This window comes from Canis lupus, chromosome 17 (assembly GCF_048164855.1).
Source record: "Canis lupus baileyi chromosome 17, mCanLup2.hap1, whole genome shotgun sequence".
NCBI lineage: Eukaryota > Metazoa > Chordata > Mammalia > Carnivora > Canidae > Canis > Canis lupus.
This window is the reverse complement of record NC_132854.1, coordinates 44,262,914-44,284,772: the sequence shown is the minus strand read 5'-3', so window position 1 is coordinate 44,284,772 and position 21,859 is coordinate 44,262,914. Positions and strand designations below refer to the sequence as shown.

Below are 21,859 nucleotides of genomic sequence, written 5' to 3'. Positions count from 1 at the left end.
ATCTTTAAAAAAAAAAAAAAGTATCATTAGTAAGTCAGAAACTGGGATGTTTCAGTCAAGATACAGATATTTCACATGACAAAAGTATTATATATCCTGGTAAAGCCATTTTATATTACAGCAGAATTTGAGACTTTTATTTTTAATTTGAGATGATATGCATTGCAGAAATGTGAACTCACTGCTGACTAAATCTGGATTTTATGACAGGTTCTCTAAAATCTAGTAAGCTGGCATATATAAACTGTACTAGGGTGTACACAAACTAGTACTATTAATAGGAATTTAAAAACTGTATTGATTTTATACTGCAATAAAGTCTTGCTGACAACCATAAAAATAATTGGATGCTGTTATATTCCCAGTTACAGACGAGGAAACTGAGACACAGTGAATATATTAGATATATTAGGCAAGGTCATGCTGCAATAACAAGTTAATTCCAAGCTCTTGGCTGCTTCACACAACCAAGATTTATTTCTTGCTTATATTACATGTCCACTGTTAGTCTCCCTGTACTGTCACCCAGGACCAGGCTGATGAAATTTCCATTGCTTGTAACACTTCTATCTCATTTCTTAACGTTGAGGGACACTGTGTTGGGAAGGAGAAAACATGGGGAACTCATATTGATCTCTGCCCCACTACGCACATGTCTTTTCTACTGATAGGTCATTGGCCAGAACTCACCACATCTCTTGCTTATCTTGTAAGAGATAGAGAAATATAGTCCTCCCTTATGCTTAAGATGGGGAATCAGATTTAAACCCTTAGAATGATTTCCAAAAAAAGCTTAAGTAGCTTGTCCAAGGTCCAATAACCGGTATATAATGGAACTGGGATTTAAATCCAGACAAGCTGGCTCCAGACCCTGTACTCTTAACAGCCTCACTATTGTTAATATCTGATAACACATGATGTCATTTTATGACCTCCATTCTTGCTACAAATTATACACTTAGTGACTGATTCTGGAATAATTTACTTCAAATATCCATTGCTTTAAAAAATAATAGAGATGGCTCCTTTAAGAATCATAGATTTACTATTATCTAATATACCTCCACAGGTGACTACAGCTATGGAGCATGTTCTCAATATTATATATATTTAAATTCTCTATATAAGTATCACATATAATTAACATATATAGTAAATATATTTATATATTTATTATGTTATATTTACAACAAACAGCAATAACAGACTGTTCCAATGTCTGTCTGGTTTACTTGATATTTTAAAGAAATGTACCTTAATTGCTCAGTCTCTTCAGATTCTTAAACGCCATACTCTATCTGTTACTTTGTAAGGCTACTAGTCAAGAAGGAGGACAAAGCATTCAGGATGGTCTACCCATATACTGGGGCTATCAAAATTCTTTTTTCTCAGTCTACAATAAAAAATTAATATTTTAGTAACTCTAAGCCTGGGAACACTCTACCTGGTGTCCTAAGTAAACAGATGATGAATTTCAGATTTTTCTTTATTACAATCTACATAGACTCTATAAAAGCTGTAAATGCTGAAATTTGATTTTCCAACCCATACCTTTAGTCTAGTCAAGGAAAACAAAAAACTAAACACACATTAGATTTCAGAATATTTTCTTGTTACTGCCTGCTCAACAGCAAATAATATGAGGATCATAAAGTCTTGAAGAAGATACTGAATTTCTTGTGGGAATGGATAAAAGTGCTCCCTGGTGTGCTAAACTCATTTTAAAGAGTGCTTACTGGGAAGGAAAGACATTTTATTGTCAAAGGAATTTAGGTGTACATAAGGTTACAAATTTGTATGGGCCTGCTAGAAAAAGTATGTGCAAAAATGAAATAAAGAATTTAGGATATTGAAGTTCCTGTTTTTTTGTGCTTAGAGATTGATGTCTTTCTTTTGATTTGTATTAAACTGTAACTCATTCTAATCAATTATTTTATGACCCTGTAAACATATATTGAAATCATTGACAGCAATATAACACCACATGTTAAGAATTTAATAAAACCCTTTAGCAGTGCAAAATAGATAAATGCAGGTAAACTGAAACTTGTACAATTGTTGTCTTGTACAATTTGGAAAGTTAGAATTATCTTTTTTTTTTTTAAGATTTTATTTATTTATTCATAGAGATGCAGAGAGAGAGAGAGGCAGAGACACAGGCAGAGGGAGAAGCAGGCTCCATGCAGAGAGCCTGACATGGGACTGGATCCCGTGACTCCAGGATACATGCCCTGGGCTGCAGGTGGCGCTAAACCGCTGCACCACTGGGGCTGCCCGAAAGTTAGAATTATCTATTAGATTTACACACTTTTAGAGTACTAAGATGCCTTAGGGCCCAATTCATGTTATAAATCTCTCATTTTATGTATGGGGAAACTAGGCTCAGAAAGGTGAAGGTCATGCCACTAAATGTCTCACTAATGGCAAAGTAGAATAAGTGAATTCTATTTACAGTTATTTTACATTGTTACATATTTCTCTTTATCTTTCATTGAATTACAGTTCTGATAAATCTTCAGTTTGGATATTATGATCTGTTATAATTATAGATGATGATGCCTACTATAAATTTCTTAAGTTTCATAGAATAAACAACAACAGCATTGAGGCAATGCAGAAGTAATCTTATATTGGCATATAATGAATTAGGCACTGATTAGCTTGACATTATAATGAACTTAGTTGTGACTTTAGAAGGCTCAATTGGCTTCTCACTTTCTTATTACACAGAAAGTTATTGCTTATTACATATTCCTTCTTATTCCACATCCTCCTTCAATACCATTTTAGTCATGTCAGAGAAGAAATCCTTTTTTTCTTTTAGAGTCTATGAGATCATGATATGAACAATTACATAAAATAGCTTTTTATTGCAAAAATATGGTGTAATTACAAGCCTTTACATTTTTGTACCAAACGCATTTTTTTCCAAATGCATTTTTTAATGGTAGATCTAAAGTTTTATTATTGTAATATTTATTTCAGAATCTCTTATTTTACATTCCTTCAGAGAAGTTATTTGTGTTGTTCCAAAACAACGCATGACAGCAGGAAGCCTATTTTTATCAGTCAACAATGAAGATATAACAATAGCCAAAAGCAGATCTAAAATACTAATAACATATTGAAATTACCTCTACCTGCTCACAGATTTCTAATCTTTCTTTGAGTCAACTATAAACCAGTCCCAGTTTAGGCTGGCATAGAATCCTGTAGGATGATATAGAATCCTGGACTAACAGGAATAAGATATAGATTTTAATTCTCTCAATTTTTCTATGATCTTAATCAGATTTTTTGATCTGTGTCTCAATTTTATAATTAATTTAACATGTTGGATTAGAATCTCTAAATTTCATTACTTAAAAATTCTGACTTTGAGGGTTTCTATAATACCCTTTATGATTTAAAATTGGATAATGGTGAAATATAGAGTAACTTTATTTTTTGAATTGACTACTTTTTTCCTTATATTCCACTAGTTAAAAGACAATTGATCCTTTAATTCACATAGACTTTGGAGTTATTTGCCAAACTACTCACATCATACTTTACCAAGATCATAGTCCTGTATTGAAAACTCACATTGGGTAGCAAGAAGCAACAGGTAGAGAATATTAGTTCTTATTTTAATCAAAGGATCAATAAAGAAATAGAATTAGCTTTATTAGTAGTCAGAGACATTAAAATTAAGACTTTATTGAGTTGGCATGTTTATACTTGCTAAATTGGTGAAAATTAGGAAGTCTGACTAAACAAGTATGGATAAACATGAGAATCAGTAGGAATAGTCATAGATTGGTGGTATGTTGGTGGTAGATCAAAAAATCCCTCCTACCTTAGGAAACAATTTAGCACTGTTCAAGGATACTTACATGTGTAAAAGAACTTTCTTTTAAAAAAGGGAATTATGAATATACAATTCAGACTAGTATTTATAGATGAGAGCAAGGCAGGGGATGACAGAGAAAAGGAACGAAGATTGAAAATCATGGGTTTTGGTCTAGTTAAGTTGGGTAGTGGGTTAATTTATCATTTTTATTCAGAATTTATACATGACATATTCTTTTGTTTTTATCAAGTATTATGCAATGTAAACATTAGCTAGTAATTATAGCACATATATACTTTTATAAAACGAATCTCAACTTTCTGTTAAAAATTTTTCTGGAAACTCTAAGAAATTTTATATAAGAGTGAGTTAGTTTTTTCCCCAAAGGGAAAAATTATTACTAGGGGATGAATTAATACTCAATGAATTGGTATCAAAGAACTTCAAGATCTAGTTGTATACAAAAGTGAGAAATAATCAGACTTCTGGAAACAGAAGGACAGCAAATGATTATAATATCCTATCACATAAAGAGGACTTGAAAAGTGTTAATGGAAGCACCTAAAAGAAATCCCCATTAAGTCTTAGGAAGTCAATGGCATTTTAAAGTTAAAAATATTACAAAAAGAATTTACTGGACAGGAAAAGAAGTAGAGCCAACAGCATGGCCAAAGATGCTCAGGAATACTAAAGCAAAATGTTTTGGGAGAACAAGTTGCCCAGTGAGTGTGACATTTGGAGGTCATGAAATAAAATGCTAGGGATATGTTAATAGGAAAACCAAGATATGAGGAATGTGCTTTCCATATTAATACATTTGGATGATAATTGGTAAAGAATTGAGAAAATTTCTGGATGACTGTAATTTCTTTCTTTGGAAACTGGGAGCATATTTGATGGGGAAAGGTGACAAATAATCTATTAAACTTGTTAGGTTTCATATTCCTTATTTGAGAAAGAATGACATGCAAGAGTACTTAGACAGGCAGGCCAATTTCTGGGGAGAGGTGAGACTTAGAGATGTAATTATGTTCTTAAAAAAATCAGCTTAGAAGTGGCAGGTGAACCATGGACTGGATAAAAACATTTTGGGATAATGGTGAGGGAAATGAGAGTCAAAGGCAGAAATCTGGATTATATAATCAAGATGCTGTCATAAGAGGCTGAGAAAGAGAAATCAGATTGGTAGGGCCGACAAAAGAGGTAATCATTTCAGTAGGGAATAAAGGGTACTCTTAATAGAGTGCTTAGGTGTGAGACATTGTACTGAGCCCTTTACACACTTTATTTCATGTCATCCTCCCCACAGTCTTCGAATATGTTATGTTCCTAATTTTAAAAATGAGTTGAATGAAGTAAAGAACAGTTAAATTTACTTAATGTCAGACATACCTAGTAAGTGTTAGAGATGAAGTTCAAACTCTGTTCTGTCTGGCTGTAGCTAACACTCTTAAATGCCCCTCTATACAGAATAGATTGAGAGTTGATAATGCCCAAAGCCAGAAATTAATCAAATGGAAATTAATTAGAAAATGAAATCAAGGGCAGCCCCGGTGGCGCAGCGGTTTAGCGCAGCCTGCAGCCCAGGGCGTGATCCTGGAGACCTGGGATTGAGTCCCACGTCAGGCTCTGCATGGAGCCTGCTTCTCCCTCTGCCTGTATCTCTGCCTCTCTCTCTCTCTCTCTCTCTCTGCATCTCTATGAATAAATAAATAAAATCTTTAAAAAAATAAAAAAGAAAATGAAATCAAGATTGAAAAAGAGGTCATTAGATTTAGTAGTAGTGACGGCAAATTTGGTGTATTAGAATGAGAAATTAATTAAATCATGAGGAATTTATGGAAAAATATTTTTTGAATGTAACTTGGAAGAAGGTTACAAAGGAATTATAAGACAAAGATGATATGCAGCAATGATCTGTATCATTAGACAAACTGAATAATAATGGACAAGATACATAATATTTCAGTATGTTTTCTCCTCTCTGAAATGTAAATAATCTTCAGTTTATTTTGGATGGATAAATTGAGCAACATACATAAAATCTGTCACTATGAGCATTAGATAATGGAAGTTTTAATAACATTTGCAATCCCCTACTGTGTGATTTTACTCAGTTCTACCTTTGAAGAGTGAGAAAGCTGGAAACCAGATCACACTATGCTTATTATGTCAAGGAATAGATGAGAATACAGTAGTGGAGATGATGAATGTAGAATATTTTGTAGCATTTGACAGTGAAAAGAATTGCACTAGGGATGTTGTTGAATGAGGTCATGGGAATTAAAGGAAGAAAAATTCAGAGAATAGAGGGAAAGATCAACTGAGGATGGGGGCAAGATGGCTCAGCACCTTAAAAGAGGAGGGTGGGATAGAGTTCAGTTATATGCCAGCAAAAGATAAGATTTTAGTGGATTCCCTGATTATTTGTTTCTTTCACTTTTTAGCCCCTTTGAATAACAAGTATTGGGTCATCTTGCAGTGGAAATTATATTAGACCAATTTTCAGAATATCTGAGACAGGGTCCTCAGGTGAGTCTCAGTGTCTGCTACAGACTAAATGTTTGTGTCTCCCTCAAATTCATATGTTGATCGTGTTTGGAGGAGGGGTTTGGGGGAGGTAATTAGGGTTGGATTAGGCCATGAGAGTGAGAACCTCATGATGAGATCAGTGCTCTTACAAAAAGAGAAAGAGAGGAGCCTGGGTGGCTCAGTGGTTGAACTTCTGCCTTCCACTCAGGGTGTGATCCCAGAGTCCCAAGATCGAGTCCTGCATTGGGCACGCCATAGGAAGCCTGCTTCTCCCTCTGCCTGTCACTGCCTCTCTCACTGTGTCTCTCATGAATAAATAAATAAAATCTAAAAAAAAAAGAAGAGACAAGGGATCTTCCTCAGCGTATGATACCAAGGAAAGTGTGTATGATACCAAGGAAAGTGTGTGTGAAAGGGAACTGACCATGTTGGTACATTAATCTCCGATTAATTTCATGTTTCATTAATGAAACAATGAAACATGAGAAATAAATTTTTGTTGTTTAAGCCACCTAGTCTCTATGATATTTCTTTTATTTTTTTAAAAAGATTTTATTTATTTATTTGAGAGTACTAGGAGTAGGAGCAGGGGGGAGGGGCAGGGAAGAAGGGCAGCGAAAGAGGGTGAAGCAGGCCCCCTGCTCAACAGGCTTGATCCCAGGACCCTGGAATCATGACTTGAGCCACCCAGATACCCCTATATGGTATTTCATTATAGCAGCTTCAACTGACTGAAAAAACAGTGTCCCAGCGCTTACTTGGTTTCATTTTGTATAACGAGGTCACTGGACTGAATCCTTGAGATCCTTTTCTGTTCTGTCTTCAGTTCTGACAGTGTCTAAAACAGGTTCTTCCTGAATTTGGTATGTGTCATTTTTTTTTTTCTGTGTTCTTCACCCAACACTAACCCCTAAACTTTTGGGGGGGAAATCACAGAAGGCAGCCTGAGATGCATGAGAGTGGTTAGGGGAAGGGGTTTTTGAGTAGTTGCCTAGAGAAGCCCAGAGGTTTATGGGCTAATTGTATACCTATCAGGATCAGAGCTTTTGGTGTTTTCTTCTCTCTTTCTCTCTCTCCCACCCTGTTTCTTTCTTTCCTTTCTTTTGTTAAAAAGCAAATGGAGACCAGCCTTGAAAATTCCCTGAGCAGACAAAACCAATTTAGTCATACAAACAAAGCTTAGGTTAGCTTATTTTCCAAGACTAACATGACCCGGGTCATTTCTTGCTTGTGCCACTGGAAATCATCAGCAAAACTTGAACTCTTTTCCAAAATTGGTATGAGGTAACCACTAATCAATTCCCTATCATTTAAGAGAATTCTAATATTGCAGCCAATCACTGTGAAGAGTCAACAGTCACTGCTTTCTCACTGTGTAAGCTGCTTTATAACCATACACCTCAGAGCCTCATTCCATCTTTTGGTCCTGGTTTACAGATTGTCTTTTTGGTATGTGCACAGGGGACATTTACGAATTACTGCTTCAGTAATTCATTGGTTTTACTTCAGCAATTTCTAACTTTTCACACTTTCTTTTCATTCCTTCCTTTCTTCCTTTATCCCTCCCCTCCCACCATCCAAAATGAAATTAGTAAATCGAAAAAGTAGGTCCTTTAATTCTATATATGTATATTTTTAAAAGATTTTTATTTATTCATGAGAGACAGAGAGAGAGAGAGAGAAAGAGAGAGGGACAGAGACACAGGCAGAGGGAGAAGCAGGCTCCATGCCAGGAGCCTGATGTGGGACTTGATCCCCGGTCTCCAGGATCATGCCCTGGGCTGAAGGCAGCGCTAAACCGCTGAGCCCCTGGGGCTGTCCCTATTCTATATATTCAAATAAGATAGCTGAGCCATTTTATGGATGAAACATTTTAGATAATTTTGTTACAGATATTAAATATTGATTTACTTATGGATTTTTATTTTAAAATTTGTCCATTTTTTCTAAAGAACAGAACAGGAATTCCCTAGTGCATATATGACATGTATATTTCTTCACAAGTCATTTGGAAGATATGAAAGTCAACATTTTACTTGATTTCATGGACCCTTCCCAGCTCTAATTTTATGTTTACTGCCTATTCTTGTAGAAGCACATTCACATACCTTGTACTCACATCCCACACAGACCTTCACACATATTCAGTCAGATACACACTCTCCAAACACATCCATGTGCACATACAACCACATTTCTGCCAATAGATAAGTAGGAATACAAATTTTCGAACAAAAATTATTTTATGACATTTCTGGAAGACACTGTAAACTAAATGTTTTCAAACTATTTCAATTTGGGGAAGAGTTTTAAAGATTTCCTCTTTTTAAGGAAAAATGTTAAAATCTCAATGTATTTTAGATCTTCTATCCCATTAGCTTTTTTCCCCAATTATTTCTTAGGAAGAAAGTCTTAACATAATAATGATTTCTGTATTGTGCTGGAGAAAAGCAAGGTCTATGATACAGTGCTAATATGATACAGCTGAAATGCTTAATACCGTAAGTCTTTCATACCATTTCTTATCACATTAACACAGAGACAGCATTCCTCTCCTGACTAGCTTAGTCTCCTCATTGCCTCCAACTATTGGAGATTCATGAATATTTAAAAGTTGTGAAAAAGCTCTTGTTGACTCTGTGCTATGGCTGAAGGGCTGAAGTTGGCTTTCTTTTTTCTTTCAGAAGTTGGATTCTCTCAAGGAAGATTCTATCACCTGTAGTGGAGTGCAGCACCTGAGAGAAATGAGTAGGTCTTGCCAGATACTTCTCAGAACATAGGAATGAGGATTCTCTGATAGCGTTCTAGCGTTCTGTGTCATCCAGTTGATGACACAGAACCAATGGGCTACAGGCAGCATGTCTTCCATGTTGGCAGTGAAAGGAGAGGTATGTATGTCCAAAGAGTTTTCTGTTTCTTAATTACCAAGCTTGCTGACTTGCCAGTGTAGCAATTTGACAGTTTACTATTGATCTCCTTTAAGCTGATAGTTTTGCATAAATACTTTGCATAGTCATTAAGCCTTTTCCTGTATTTGGCTGTGTAATTCTGTATTATACCTGATTCCTTTTCATTGAAAGACCAAAAAAAAAAAAAAAAAAGGCAGTGAATGAATCTGTATTCCCTTGTGACTTCTAATTTGTTAAGTTTTTCTTTTTGCAAAATACAGAAGACATCATTCATTCAATATATATGGAATGTGCTGACAGTCATCTAAAAATAGATATATAATTTCTTATGAAAATATCCTTTTTTAAGTAATCTCTTTTGGTTTTAATATGACTTAGATAAAATTACTATGTATTAGGTGTAGGTGAATGGTCATTCAATCAATTCACATTTATTCATAGTTCAGAGGCTTTGGACACTGTCCTAAATTCTGAGCACAATAAAATGAATGTATTTAAACTTGATTAGTTTAGATTCTTTGGAAAAAATTCTATCCTTACTGGAAGGAAATTTTTCAACATTGATACAATGTTTTTCTATAATTTTCACAGCTTTGATCTATAGTCAGTCTAAACTTAGCAGAGAAGAAAGTATTACTTCAACTTCCGACTTCAGTTATTATTTGTTATGAGTCAACAGTAATTTAATATTTATTATCTGATATTAAAGTGTAAGATTGTGAATGACTGTAAATGTCCACAAGATTCTCAGTCAAGTTGACTTAAACATTGACACTTACTATCTCCCATGACAGAAGGCCTAAAAGATAAGGTGAATTCTAGATAGGCATCATCAGGGTTGTGATTCTATTGCTCCTTGGTTTTCTTCTCTGTACACTCTTCCTTACATCAATGTTTTTGTCCTCAGGCTGACAAACTTCATGATTATGTCACAGCAAAATTTGCACTAGGCAAAGTCAAAGAGACATCGAATATCTTATTCAAAGCTATTGAGTGGATCTAGAAGGTATAGTGCTAAGTGAAATAAATCAGAAAAAGATATCATATGATCTCACTCATATATGGAATTTAAGAAACAAAATAAACAAACAAAAAAGAGATTAACAAATGAACAAAACCCTAGACTCTTAAATACAGAGAAAACAGTGGTACTTTCCAGAGGGGAAGTGGAAAGTGGGAATGGATGAAATAGATAAAGGAGATAAACAGCATATTTATCGTCCTGGGTAGCTCAGTCAGTTAAGTGTCTGCTCTCAGCTCAAGTCATGATCCTGGGATCTGGGGATTGATCCTCAATGTCGGGCTCCCTGCTTAGTGGGGAGTCTGTCTCTCCTTCTCTTTCTGCTTTTCTCCCCTTGCTCATGCTCTCTCTTTCTCTCTCTCTCTATCTGTATCTCAAATAAATAAATAAAATCTTAAGAAAAAAGAGTACATTTATCAGAATGAATGCTGAGTAATATATAGAATTGTTGAATCATTTTATTGTACACCTGAAACTGATATAACTCTGTATGTTCATTATACTTCAATAAATAATAATAATAATAATAATAATAATAATAAAGCTATTGCAATAGGAGAGTGTGCTCACAACTGAGTCTAAACTTAACTATGATATAAAGCCAGAGGATTTTTAAGAGTTCAGGGGAGTGTATCATGGGCCATCTCTGTGGCCTATCCCAACTGGCTAATTGCTAATTGGCTTTACTTAAAAGAAAACTAAGCTATCTCATCCTTCCATACTAGGAACTAGCTTTAGAACTTGGAGCAAGGGGACTGCAGAAGGTAGGCTCCTACTCTCCCATGAAATTGGGAGGGAGAGGCATCTTCCTGGATGCTTACATTTCAAGGAGGTGGCTTTAAGTCCTTGAGAAAGTCCTGTTCTACAAAACTGGCAAGTCTTTTTTGAAGATTTCTATCTCAAAAGGGCAAAACAAGATTTACAATGACAAGTTTTCTAAAGTAAATCTTATAGAAAAGGGAAGTCAGGGGCTGCTGAGTCAGAAAGAAACCTGTCTCAAGCGTGGTTCAGCTGGGGTGTGGGGAGGCTACAAAGGCTCTCTTGGTCAGTTATAATGTGGTTTTCCGTAGCAATGAAAACAGCTTGTTTCTTTAAGGTTAGTTGGAGAAAGAAAGTAAATCCATCTTCCTAGTATGGATTATAAATTTTTCTTCATTGTCTGGTTAGTAAACTCAGTGCACATGCTCACTCCTAAAGAGCAATAATGATGAACAGGAGAACGTCATATGGTGATTGTCCTAAGGACTCCTGAGTCAGTCATTAGAGATAGGTATTTTATTATTGGTTTACACTCACCTTGGAATTGGCAATAAAGAGACTACTTGAGTTAAATCTAAGTTCTATTGGAAAAAAAGAAAGGAGAAATGGATCCTGTGTAGGCAAGAGCCATTGTCACTGTGTCTTATTTTAAACATTTTCTTCATTTATGCATGTGTTTTATTTGGGAGAGGGATATAGGCAGTTCATTGTTGAATGGATGTAGAGTTTCATTTTTGCAAAATGAAAAAGTTTTAGAGATTGGTTGTACATACATTTTTAATACAAAAATTTTAAAAGATATATCCATAAAAATATTGGAGTAATTGAGGATAATTCAAATTACTCAGCCATTTTTTTATTATCCATTTTGTTTGTGAAATTTTGTTTTTAATTCTTAAGAATATATTTTGTTCTTAAGGATATTTTAATTTTAATTTTTGTTTCATGATAGTATGAATCAGTGCAAACACTGCTGCACTGAATATGATTTACTTTTCTCTGGAAATATTTATTATATTAGCCTGTTAAACACATCGGAGTTAATTAGCTTATCTTTAGTACAAAAGGCAGAAAAATAAATGCAGATATATAAGACATAAGGGTGATGCATTTTAAATCCACAAATCATTTAGAAAACTGTAAACTTCCTCCTTATACACATCTAAAACTACCATTATCTCCCTCAGAAGAATATATACAACTCTTAGCTGTACTGTAAGAAAGTGACTTGCTTTTGCTTCTGAAAATATAACATGGAAAAAGCTTTGATTGTATTAAGGAAGTAATTTTAAAACTTGGGAATGAATATAAAGAAAGATACATAAGACATTAAAATATCTTACGGATATATAATATTACAGGACAGACTTTCAGAAGTTAATGTCCCATGAGAAAGTTATTTTGGAACAAAATAAAGCATGCAACTTTCCTAATCATGATAAATCTTCTAAAATAAATGTGAAATACTTCTCCATTAAGATAAAATTTATGGGTTCTGTTTTATGAGTCATTAGTACATGAATACGTTACTTGAATTAGGAAGGACATATGCCAGCTTGTTACGAATTAATAAAATTGGATAATGGCTATAATTGTTTGCTTAAATTTTGGTTTTTATAGAATACAAACTTACTTATTAACTTTTAGATGTAAACTTTTTGAGTTTATTCCAAGATTATTCAGAATATTTAGGCATATGCAATATAACTCCACTCAAATAAGGGAAGCATAATTTTACCAATAAGAAGTTGGTTTTTGTCAATTTAATTGGATGGTTTATTTCACAAACTAAATATTTGGCTACAATGTTAAAAAGTGGAAGTAGACATATATTATGAAATCTCTGTAACTATCAAACTCAAACAAACATGTACTTTTGGATATCTGAAACTCAGGGGATAAGAGAGGCATTGGGAGGAGAGGAGAAAACTCAAAGCCACCTGGATAATCTATTCTAAATTCATTTGATAAAATGGTGAAGTTACCTCATTCTTAATCCTTCATATTTTTGTTTTCAGGAAAAATAACTACTGATATTGAGGAAGAGATTAGATACCTGTAGTTATGAACAACTTTTTTTTTTTTTACAAATATAAAGTTTACATATAAAAAGTTCAGGCATAATTTTTTATTTAGTTTAAGATACTGTTATTAGCATTCAAGTTATAAATTTGTTTAGTTTGATCATTTTTAGAACTGAATTAATAGTGATTATTTGGGATCATTTGGCTTTTCTATGTGTAAAATGACTTCTAAATGGGGAATTTTGTCATCATTTCTTGTCATTAGCATATATTTTTAAAAGATTTATGTATTTATTTGAGAGAGCAGGAAGGAGGGGCAAAGGCACGGAGAGAGAGAGAGAATCTCAGGCATACACCCTGCTGAACACAGAGCCGAACACATGGGCTCCATATCAAGACCCTGAGATCATGATCTGAGCTGAAATCATCAGACACTTAACTGATTGTACCATCCAGTCGCCCTTGCCGTTAACATATTCTTATGTTTCACTTTAAATAAAACAGCAGCAATATAGTCTCATCGGACAAGAACTATGAAGAGAAATGATAGAAAAAACAAAAGTTATAGGGACGCCTGGGTGGTTCAGTGGTTGAGCGTCTGCCTTTGGCTCAAGGTGTGATCCTGGAATCTGGGATCGAGTCCCGCGTTGGGCTCCCTGCATGGAACCTCCTTCTCCCTCTGGCTGTATCTCTGCCTCTCTTTCTCTGTGTCTTTCATGAATAAATAAAGGAATCTTAAAAAAATAATAATAAGAGCAAAGCACGATACAAGTGTAAAAAAAGTTACATGACATTAATGTTTTCCATTTCTCTTTATATAAAAATTCTATGAGCTTTGTAGCCATTATTAAAAAAAGAAAAACTTCAAAAAAGCAACTGAAATGCTAACAATATTACTATTAACCCATCCAAATTTTTAGGAAAAGATAAGAATCCAGATATTTAAACCTAGCACTACAAATTGCCTTTACCCTGTGGACATTTGCTTATGTAGACCAAACAGCTAGGAAACAGAGATATGTTTTTGTCAGCATTAAAAGAAAAAGAGATAAGAGCCCAAAACCAGGTTTTGCACAAGATAAAGTCTGATACTCTTCCCCATCTTAAGCTGGGACCTGATTGGCTACAATTTCATGGCAAAAATAATTGGAATTATCAGGACCTTATCAATCAGTTTAGTGTTCGGCACCTGAATGGTCCAGTGACCTTCACATGTAAAAATTGGACTAAATATTTCCTGGAAATATAGTGCTTATGGGATTCCAGATGAAGCTAATGAACTTCTTTTCTGGGAAAAAGATCTGCTAACCCAGACCTCAAATTACCTCATAAATTAATTTTCCCAAAGTGTTCAAGTTATAGCCTGAAATAACTAGACACACAATAGAATACAATGAATTAAAATCAGTGAAAAACATAAAAAACCCCAAAGGCATAAAAATTTGAGATATTGAAATTATTAGACACAGGTTATGAAATAACCAAATAAATAACCAACTCTAAAAGACATGAGGAAAAATCTTGGAAATAATTACAGAGAATAAGAAACTATAAATGTAAAATACTGATTTGGAAAATAAACAGAAACTAAAAGTGGAAAACACAAAAATTAAAGTTGAAAACTATAGATTAAACACAACTGAATGAAGCTTATTATTCAGAATTATTGAAGAATACAGAGGAAAATATGGAAAACACAGCAAAGAAAATAAGAGACTTTGAGGATACTATGAAATTATAGTAATCTATTACTTATATCTTCTGTAATATATATTTACATTAGAATGAGAAAACTTTGATTTAAGAAAAAATCTAACCTGGAATGCTATACCCAATGAATATGTATTTCAAAATCACTTTCAAAATACACATTTCTTTCTTTTTTTTAAATACACGTTTTCAAAGAAGTATATAAACATATAATTCACCACCCAGAGAAGTACACTAAAGTAAATTATAAAGGATATATATTAGTGTAAAGTAAAGTGATCCAAAAATGGAAAATTTGAGGGATAAGAAAAAATGAAGAGCCAAAACAATGGGGTACATATTTGAGAAGGGGTGACAATGAGCATTAATTGCAACAAAAACCAAAACGAAAACCAAAAAAAAAAAAAAAAAAAAAAAAAAAAACCAAAACGAAAACCAAAAAAAAAACCCAAAACAAATAAGAAAAAAACTCCAAACACAAGAAAATCTTTTGGATTATAAAATAGAGAATGAAAACCAATAGAGAAATGGGACATAGACTGACAGAGAATAAACTCTTTCAATAATTTAATTACTTTATCAAGTAAGAGAGCAAAAATTTTGATTCATGTTGGATTTGAAAAGTAGAGAATGCATGTTGAAATCCAGATGAACTAATACAAAAGACCTGATTTTCAAATCAAACTCCTACCCCTTCTCAGGCTTTATTGTTAATTTCAAGAATAGAGGTGATAAAGAGGCTATGCAGAGCAGGGAGAGAGGTATGGGCAGGAGGTAGCTACTCAAGTCTTTCCTTCTCTTAGGGGATATCCAGTCTCTGGTCCAGACTGGAAGTCACTTCTAAGTGAGGCACATAAGTTATCACCTCACACAGCTAAGAGTGTTCATTCATGTCTGTTTCATACTCCCAGCTTATCTGATATATTCTTAGAGAAATGTGCTTCATAAATTTATGGATTCTAAAAGGCTTACTAATATAAGTAATCCTTTAGCCTGAGATTGCTGTTTAAAACATTCCATAATGGGACACTTGGGTGTCTCAGCGGTTGAACATCTGCCTTCTGCTCAAGTCATGATCCTGGAATCCTGGTATCGAGTCCCGCATTGGGCTCCTTGTAGGAAGTCTGCTTCTCACTCTGCCTTTGTCTCTGCCTCTCTCTCTCTCTCTCTCTCTCTCTCTCTCTCGTGTGTCTCTCTCTCTTGTGTCTCTCATTTTAAAGCATAAAATCTTTAAAAATAAATAAATAAAATATTCCATAAAGACTCGCCACCTAGAAAATATCATTGATCTATTTACATAGAATACCAGTAGTCATGTTGATCAGGAAATTAGGCCAGGTCACCTGACTTATTTTCTTTCCCTTGTGTATATCCTTCCTGTAATCTGGAAAGGAATGAATTAGAGGTTAGCTATGTAACTCCCTTCTTTCCACTATGGTAGCCAATGAAAGAAACAAAACTCTCATACTGGTACAAAAGACAAAGTGGAATGGTAACAAAATAATCATAGAATTCTACAGAAGGCAAAAACAGAAAAACAGAGGACAAATAGAAAGCACAAAAAAGATGATAGAATTAAATGTAAATCTTGCAGCCATCATATTATATATATGTTAATGTTCAAGTATGTTCAATTCAAAGATGATAATTATTTGATAAAAAATAAAATACAAAAATCCAATCACAAATTGTGATAAATCTGAAATGGAATATAAAAAGGTTTGATGTAACATTTACATTCAGATAGACATGTAAATACCAACCAAAAGAAAGCAATTTTAAGTACATTTCTGATATTCAAAATATACTTTGTTGCAAAAAAGCATTATTAGATATAAAAATTACTTCAAAAAGCTGTTAAGATTTGATTTGCCAAGAAAGTGTGTATTTTGATATGTCTCAATAATGTTCTTAAATTATGTAAGGCAATTGAAAAAAAAACCATAATCGTAGTGGTTGATTTTATTTATTTACTTAGTTATTGTCATATATATCAAGTTAGGCATTCATTTACTCAGCAAATACTTGTTCAGTGTCTCCCTGTGTACCAAGAACCCTTTTTTCCAGCTTTATTGAGGTATAATTGACAAACGTAATTCTAATATTTTATGAAGTGTATAGTCTGATGATTTCATGTACATATACATTATGAAATGATTACCCCAATCAAGCTAACTAACATATTCATTATCTTACATAATTAACGTTTTATATATATATGGTAAAAACACTTAAGATTTACTCTCTTAGCAAATTTCAAATATATATTAACTATAGTCACCAGAACACATTAGGTCTCCAGAACACATTCTTTTTAAAACTTAAAAGTTTGTATCTTTTGGCTAATCTCCTCTTTTCTTCCAGTGGCCAGCCCCGTTACCACCTTTCTATAGTCTGTTTCTCTGAGTTCAACTATTTTTTTTTAAAGATTTCCCCATATAAGTGATGCCATACAGAATTTGCCTTTCTCTGATTTATTTCACTTACATAATGCCTTCCAGATTAATCCATGCTGTTGCATATGGCAAGATCTCCTTTTTATTGGCTGAATATTTGTTTGTCCATTGATCAACACATAGGTTGTTTCTATGTCTTGGTTGTTGTGAATAATGCTGCAGTGAACATGGGGGTACAGTTTTCTTTTCAATATAGTGACTTAGTAGTAGTGACTTAGTAGTCCTTTAAAAAAATAGTAGTGGAATTCAGGATCATATGGTAATCAATTTTAATTGGTAGTCACTTTTTTTTTTTTGAGAAATCTCTATACAGTTTTCCATAGTGACTGTACCGATTTACATTCCCTTTCCCACCAACAGTACATAAGAGTTCCCTTTTCTCTATATCCTTACTGACGTTAATTAGCTCTTGTCTTTTTTTTTTAATATATTTTTTAAAAGATTTTATTTATTTAGTCATGAGAAACAGAGAGGAGAGAGAGACAGAGACATAGGCAGAGGGAGAAGCAGGCTCCATGCAGGGAGCCTGATGTGGGACTCGATCCCAGGTCTCCAGGATCACGCCCAGGGCTGAAGGCAGCGCTAAACCGCTGAGCCACCCGGGCTGCCCAGCTCTTGTCTTTTTGATGATGGCCATTCAAACAGATGTGAGATGAGACTTCATTGTAGTTTTGACGTGCACTTCCCAAAGATCAATGATGATGACATCTTTTCATATACCTGTAAGCCATTTGCATGTCTTTTTCAGAAGTTGTCTACTCAGTTCCTTTGCTCATTTTTTAATTGTGTTACTGAGGATTTTTTTTTGCCATTGAGTTGGAAGAATTTCTTACATGTTTTGGATATTGACTCCTTATGAGATAGGTGGTTTACAAATATTTTTCCCATTCTGTAGGTTGTCTTTTCGTTTTGTTGATGGTTTCCATAGTTGTGGGAAAGATAGTTTTGATGTAGTCAAACTGGTTTATTTTGGCTTCTTTCTATACTTTTCTTTTTTTGCCAGTGCTTTTGGTGTCAGATCCCAAAAATAATTCCAAAACGAATGTCAAGGAATTTATTCCCTATTTTCCCCAAAGATTTTTATGGTTTTTTATTTTATGTTTAAGCGTTTTATTAATTTAAGCTGATTTTTGCATGTAATGTAAGATAGAGGTTCAGTTTCATTAATTTGCATAAGGATATCCAGTTTTCCCAACATCACTTATTAGAGAGACTATCCATTCTTCATTGTGTATTCTTGGTGCCTTTGTTGAAAATTAGTTCATGTATTAGTGTGGGCTTATTTATGGGCCCTCTATTCTGTTCCATTGTTCTATATGTCTGTTTTTATGCCAATACCATAATATTTTAATTACTATAGCATTGTAGTATAGTTTGAAATAGGAAGTGTGATGCCTCTAGTTTTGCTTTTCTTGTTCAGGATTGTTTCAGCTCTTTGGGGTCATATATAGTTCCACAGGAATTTTAGGTCTGTTTTACCTCTTTTTAAACTCCTTTCTATTAGTAATTAGTGAAACAGGCCAAAATATTTACCTAGTATGTAGAGTATCTAAGAAACATTTTAATAGTTTTACCCTAGTGGCATATATAAAATATTTCACCCAACAACTATAAAATATACTACATTATTTTGAGCATATATAACATAATTACAAATATTATTCATGTGCTAGTCCATAAATCATGTCTCAATAAATTTCAAATGATTCAAATCATACAGAGTATACTCTTTGACAATGGTATCTTAGCCTAGATATCAGTTATAAGAGATAATTTAAAGTCCTCATGTATGTGGGGATTAAAACATGTAACTCTGTATGACAAACTTAAAAGCTAAATGCTAACCTCTAAAAGCTCCTGGTTTGGAGTTGATAGGGATAGGTGAAGGGTAGAAAAATAAATATATAAAAGTCAGTTATATATAAAAGGAAAAAAATGAGAGCCAAAGAGCACCAACTGATTTTCTATTCATAAATTTATTTCTCACAAGACTATGAAGTGAGTATAAAGGCAGAGTAAGGCATCTGTAAGCATGAAAAGGTTTATAGAATTGATCTCCAGTGCACACTTTATTGCTAGGATACTGAAGAATGTACTTCATAAAAAGAAGTGAGTAAACCAGTTGAGGTAAAAAGCTAAGATACAAGAAACAGTGCAACTGACTGAAGAGAGTAGCAACAAGGAATTTCAGGATGGGCTGTAAACCTACAGATAAAGATAGATTGGAGGTGGAAGATTCTAGGAGGAGAAGTCCAGGAAAACAAACAAACAGACAAACACAGAAAGCTTATTAATTAATTAATTAATTAATTAATTAAAATTTAGAAAAGAACTTTATGATGCCAGATTAATAGTTATCAACCATGATTGTCTATCACATTACCATTGCCTAGGGAGCAATAAAATGATAACAATGACTGGGTACCACTAAAAAGTTTTTGATTTAATGAGCCTGGGTAAGGTAAGTGGGATGTGTGTGGTAGATTTTTTGGGGAAGGGAAGGGTACCTCATAGGCAGAAGGCTGAGTTCATCACACTCCTCACTTTATGGCCATTATTGTCATTGGTCTTTGCAAGATTCCACTCCTAATTTTCTTATTTCCTTTAATCCCTATGCCACACTTCATTTCTTCTTCCGCCATAAGAAACCATTTTGATATATTTTTTATGTATTGTTTATATCTGTAATAACTGTGCAAATGGGTATTATTTTGAATGCATATATTTAAGTAATATAAGTACTAATGATTGATCCATCTCATTCTAATTTCTTTTTTTTTTTCCTTTCTGTTGAACACTATGTTATAAGCTCACTCCATGTTCTTTGTATTTATTTAATTATTTCTGTGGGATACACAATTTACATGAAACAACAGTGGATTATTGCCTCTCATGATTCTAGAGCAATTATTCTGCTGGTTGGGCAGAATTACATTTACATGTGTTATGTAAGGTCTTTAAGGGTTAGGGTGGCATGGCCTCTCTCACTCCTTGGGGTGTTTTACCTTGGCTTCTTTTTTTCGTGTTGTCTCATGGTTCCTACAGAGTAAAAGCAGAAACCTCCATTGAGGTCCTTTGAGACTGAATCTAGGAAGTAGAACAATATCCTTTCATTCTCATTTCATTGGTCAAAACAAGTCAAATTACAGCCCAGATTCAGGAGGAAGAGGAAAAGGCTGTTCCTGGAATGAACAACGAATAGCAAAGTTACATTGTAAAGGGCATGGACGAAGAGAGGCATGCTTCATTGGAGCTCTCAATTGTAACTGTCAGCCATAGAAGTAAAAGAAAAAGACTCTCCAAAAATCATAAATGAAGGAAAGGTAAGAAAATGAAAAAAATATATATATAGAGAGAGACCATTACTTGGCTCTGAATAATATTTTCATGACCATTATAATAATGTAAATATTATGTCAGTTTGAGTACAGAATGTGGTAATTTTGAGAAGGCTAAATGGTCATCCAGCATCACAAAATATTAGCAAATAATTTGTTAGATGAATAAATTAAGGGAAAGTAGTAAAATTCAGAGTAAATACTTGAAGAAATAACTTGAAGAATTGAAAGTTGTTGCCAGTAGGGAGTGGTTTGTGGACTGGAAAAAACGGGACTTCCTGCTTTTCAAATGGACCTTTTGTCAGCATTGTAATGTGTGTACAAGAGTTATTATGATTGAATTTTAAGGAAAATAAAAACAAAATGAAACCCAGATGCTTAAACAAATAAAAATAATTAAGTTGATGATTTTTTCTTAGAATATCTCTTGATTAGCATCCCTACAACAAATTCTTCCAACAACTAACTAGCAAATATAAGACACCGAATAAGGCAAAATCTCTCACACACTGTCAACGGGGATTTGAAATCAGCATGTTTATTTTGACATGCCTATATTAATAGACTCTAGGAAGAAGTTTTTCTAAGGATGAGGAGAATTGTCTTTTTAAAAAGGCACAGACTATGTTTCATCACCCAAATAAGTCTTCAGAAATTTGAGTGGACTCAGAAATTCAACCTGAAAACCAAGCAGACGTACCCTCTGACATGATAGCCATGGATCATTCCAGAACAGCCTGAATAGGAGTCTTTGAACTAACAACATCTGAACCCATCCCTAGATTGCAACAGCAAATGTTTGGAAGGAAATCTTTGTGACTGTGGGTTAAGTGTGGGCTGGGGGAACTGAGGCTCATCACTGGTGCATTACATTTTGCAAGAGTCCTAGCAATCAGAGTGCTTTAGGCAGGTCAAAACCAGAAAGAAGCCTGGTAACAATTCAAAAGCTTTTGCATTTTTGTATTATGTTTTGCATTTAGTTTGTATACAATTCTGTACTATAGTTTTGTTTTTTTATGAGCCCCTTCTCTTTTAAGAGCCTAGCACACGGGAAAAGAATATCCTATTTCAATTCAGAAAAACAGCAGTAAAAGAAAGCCTGTTTGACATAGGGGTTTGAAATGGAAGCTATGCAGATGAACAGGCTTGCAAGCTGTAAAATGAAGGTATAATTTGAGTAGAAACTATTTTTGCGTACTATTTTTATTACATTTATGGAAAATACACATAGGAAAATGAATATAAAAAGATGCTGTATCATGTTTAGGATGACTGTAT

The 21,859-nt window shown here is 33.9% G+C and overlaps 1 long non-coding RNA gene across 6 annotated transcripts in view; it reads left to right on the top strand.

Annotated features, from left to right (window-relative positions):
• LOC140608051 (uncharacterized) overlaps window positions 1-21,859 on the top strand; it is a 44,336-nt gene that overhangs the window by 12,711 nt on the left and 9,766 nt on the right. For 3 of the 6 annotated variants that reach the window (XR_012010008.1, XR_012010006.1, XR_012010004.1), the window contains 3 exons: window positions 6,280-6,364; window positions 9,049-9,252; window positions 20,289-20,566. This is a non-coding gene — a long non-coding RNA (uncharacterized lncRNA). The remainder of the gene's footprint in view (window positions 1-6,279; window positions 6,365-9,048; window positions 9,253-20,288; window positions 20,567-21,859) is intronic. The other 3 variants (XR_012010007.1, XR_012010005.1, XR_012010009.1) reach the window with 3 other exon arrangements.